The following is a 4243-nucleotide window of genomic DNA, read 5'->3' as shown; positions in this document are numbered from 1 at the left end:
GATCTCCTGAAACTGCTGCTGCCACAGTGGGAAAGCGTTATGTGGAGCTGATCTGTATGTAGTGACAAGTGAAAGAAGTTGGGGAGTGTGCCAGACAAATACTACCGGGATAAGTACAAGCTGTCATTTCCTAGCGTTTTATCCAGCCTCTCATGCATGGGAGCAAGTTACAGAGCCGGTAAACTGTGGTTGCGTAATTCTGTTACACAGCTCAGATCCCCTCTGCATTCAGATGAATGTTGAACTGTAAATCATGAGTGCCTCTGATTTACAAGAGTGTTTATTGTATAGTGTAAAATCTATTTTATAAATAATGACGATCATTGAAAAGGGAAACTACCTGAAGCAATATTTGTGTTAACTGTAAACAGGCGTTACTAAATCCTCTGGCTATATGGTCAGCAGTTTCCCAATGCTCTTCAGTCTGTTTTATACTGATTATTTTGGTGTTGTCTGAATAAAAAAATGAGAATAATAGTTGCACACTGCTCAACTCAACATACAATGTAAAGGACTGTGGGACATAATCAAAATACTGTCCTTTAGTACGAACATTGTTTCTGCAAGGGATAGTTTGATTGTAATATTAAAAAGAGAGCAAGGTTCCCTAGTAAGTGAGGACTCATCATCACTTTGGAAGATGTGTAATGCAAATGCAGCTTGCAAGTCTGATACCTCATTGGCCTCTCTTCCTGTCCACTTTGTGTACCTGGCGTAATGGATGTGGTTTTTTGTTGGCCACCTTAATTCCTCCATAAGACTTCTAGGTCATCACTTGCTGAAAACGGACATCAAGATGTTGATATGAAACACATGTTAATTCTCCCAGAATTTGCATTGCTTTGGTCCTTCAGTGACCAGTACTTGCATGCTACGTTGCTTTGAAGTGCAATAGAAAGCTGGAAGGTCAGTAAGTATTTTTTTTAATATTACTTTTTCTATTACTACAACAAATATGCCTTTCCGTGAAGGATATGAGAGGCCTACCATCTGAAACATTTGCACTATGCTTTGAAACGGTTTATTAAACACAGAGACGACTTTTTCCTCGGTATTCATTTTTAGGTGGTACTGTAACTGGCTTTGTGATTTAAGTCTTCATTGCAACTAGATTTGTATTTCCTTTTAAACCAAGTCTACAAGTGTGGCTCATTTGTCTGGTTAAAATGCATTCTTTAGCCACTAGGTATATTTGCAGCCATCGACAGCCTGTTCTCCTTTTTCTCTTCTGAATAAGATGTTGAATGTAACAGTGAAAATGGGCACAGTTGTGGGAAAAAGGCCTGCTGCAACACACGTGCACTGTTTGTTACTTGCAAATGTAATTATTTTGTTCTGTGATTTGATCTTTCTGTTCTTAGAAGATGTATATATTTTCTAACTGATCTCTTTGTGTATATAAGGTGTGTTCTTTAATGAAAAGCAATGCAATAAGGAGCTTTGCACAGTTTGTTTTCAAACAAAATACATTTTAAAAAAAATCACCTGCCTAAAGATGCAATTGTTTCAACTTCTCAGTAACTTGATTTGAAGGTAATGCCTGAATTTTGCTAAAAACAGATGAGTAGTACGGGCATAGAATTACTTGCCACTGAGCTTTTTAAGTTTCTTGCAGCATACCAAATCTCTTAATTAGCTATTAAGGAAGATTTCTGTAATAAATTCAGGGATTGCATAAAAAAAAATTGACCATTTTATTGTTCAGGTGCTTGAGAGTATCTGTAACATGATGTGCGAGATTTTCTTTCATTAAGCAAGTGTCCCTATCCAGCAAGCTTCCTTTTCTTCGTGGGTTTAAGGAAAAATAAAAATGCTGCAATACATCAGAAGTCTGCAACTACCACTGTACATGCAGCAGATTAGAGAAACCAGAAAACTTCAACCAGGTTTGGAATTCTGTACGACCTGCACTTTATAATAAAGCTGTTTTGCAACTTCGATCAGCAATCAGTCATTAACATTCTTTCATTTAGTAAACAATTTCATTTGGAAAAAAAGGTACCTTGTCACAGCTTATTTTTGAATGTTTTAAAAAGTAGGTTGACATATAGAGAACTGTTGCTACATCCCCTGTACCTCATGTTTAAATCGGTTTTATGTAGTTACCAAGTTTGTTCTGTTTAGATATGTTTATCAAACCGGAACTTTTTTCAACTGTAAGTACATGGTTTTGTTAAATAAAGTCATGTAAAGTTATCTTAATCACCTATTGTCAGTGTAATTCAGAAGTAAAAATTCAAGTACCTGTCTGTTTCTTCACAGGCGGCTTTAGCAGTTTTTGTCCAAAATCAGGACTTTGGGACATTTAAGTATTGCAGGTGGAGGATTTTTTGGTGATGCTTATGGTGCCCATGGTTGAATCCATTTCATATGCCTTTCTCTGGACTAGGTCTGAGATCTGCTAAATTTATTACGAAAAATAGATGTAAATACATCTTTGAGATGCACAGAACTCAGAAATGCTTGAATACCGTATCCTTTCTTTGTTTTAAAAGAAGAAATCTTGGTTTATTGCAAGTTTCATAATCACAGGGCGTTTTTGTGCTCAACTTGAGGCAGTATTCTTTTAATTCTTACATAGGCATAACTTCAGAGATTAAAGTGGAGAAGCTTCCTGTTGCTTGCTTAACTGAAAAGAGGTTAAAGCACCAAATAAAAGATAGATAAAAGCAGGGGAGAGAAGACAGTACCTGTGCAACAAGACTACGTGGGGAATGCAGTCAAAAGACTTGGCTGCCGGGGTTCTAGTTTCTCCAGTAAACATGTCTCTCACTTCCTTGTACTGAAGTGTCTTACTGTCTGATTTGCTGGGTTAGAATGTAAAATCAGAATTGCTTTATGTAAGCCTATACCAATTGGATACCGATAGAGCTTTATATTGTATATACTACAGTTGCACAAAATTGTTCAAAACTAGGTTTACTTTTCCGTACCTGTTTTCCCAGTACTAATTCCAGTCTGTTTGAAGAGAAGTGAAATACTTTCCTGCATGCCAGCACGTGAGATGAGGAAATAAAAAGACTTTTGTCTTTACTGCTTCCTGACGGAATGTCTTCCTATATTTATAGCAGGACAGTGGAGGAATCTTTGATCTTCATCCTCAGGGTGCTTTGGAAGGCCTGGGTAGCAGTGGGTTGTCTTGACAACTCTGCGCTAAGAAAAAAAAGTCCTGGAGACAGTGTGTGAAGTTTAAGCGAATGTCTTAGTTGTATTTGTTTCAGTAGAAATATTCAGTACAGGGAATATACTAGCCACCTCATTTGCACCCTAAATTCTTGCCTTCTCCAGATGTCAAACATGCAGCAACAAAAAGCATCTAAGATTTACTTTCCCTGCTTCTCCTCCCTTTATCTGTCTACATTTGTCGCTTAATAGCGTTTAAGAAGTTAAAGAAAGGTTTGTATGTCTTAAGCCAAAAGGAGCAAGAAGTGTAAGAATTTTCCTGGGAGGAATTTGTAAAAAGTCAAAACAGGGAAAAGTAGCTTCTCTTAGGGAGGTGACCTGTTGATCATCCTTAATTGTTTATGAAAACAGTTTCATGGAACACCGGGAGGCTACCCGTCATGTGCGATAGCTAAGGAGAAGAGCTCACTTTGGGTAACAAGGCTTAAGATGAAAGGTACTGATTTTGGTGTCTCTTTTTCAAAGTGGCTGGCAGTTACACTTGTCTCCTTTTACTGTCCAGCGACAACAGACAGAGGTAGATTTACTGGTATTTTGTGAAAAGTTTTTGAATATCAGTTGTGTAATGTCTCTTCATGAATAGAGTGTGTGAGCTACTGCAGATACAGAATACTTCAGTTGTTTGCAGAACAAGAGCCTGCACTGTTGCACTGTGTTTATGCAACAGTTCTGCAGAACTGTAGGGACCTTAGAAGACTATACCTAAATTGCTGCTGCATGATTGCAGTAAGAGTAGGAATTATCGATCTCTTCTCTCATTTCACTATGACAAAAGAACAAGATTTAAACCTTCAATAGTGTAATAACCACTTTAATTATGTTTTGTCTTTTAAATATCCAGGCAATTTGGAAAAGCTAGTTCAGAGATGATTTAAAAGGGAAAGGTGTAAGCCATTCCTCGGAACGACTATGTAAGTTTATCTACCTTTTATCCCCATATAAGTGCATTCAGTGACTTGTGTACTTTGTTTAAATGCATACGCAACTTATTTTGGAACTAGAACCAGCAGCTCAAATACAGCTCAGCAATACTGGTCCCACAGGGTGCAATTCCAACCTG

The sequence above is a fragment of the Pygoscelis adeliae genome, unplaced genomic scaffold (assembly GCF_000699105.1).
Source record: "Pygoscelis adeliae isolate BGI_AS28 unplaced genomic scaffold, ASM69910v1 Scaffold66, whole genome shotgun sequence".
NCBI classification, from domain to species: Eukaryota; Metazoa; Chordata; class Aves; order Sphenisciformes; family Spheniscidae; genus Pygoscelis; species Pygoscelis adeliae.
The sequence above is the reverse complement of the archived record's forward strand: the minus strand, read 5'-3'. Positions refer to the sequence as shown.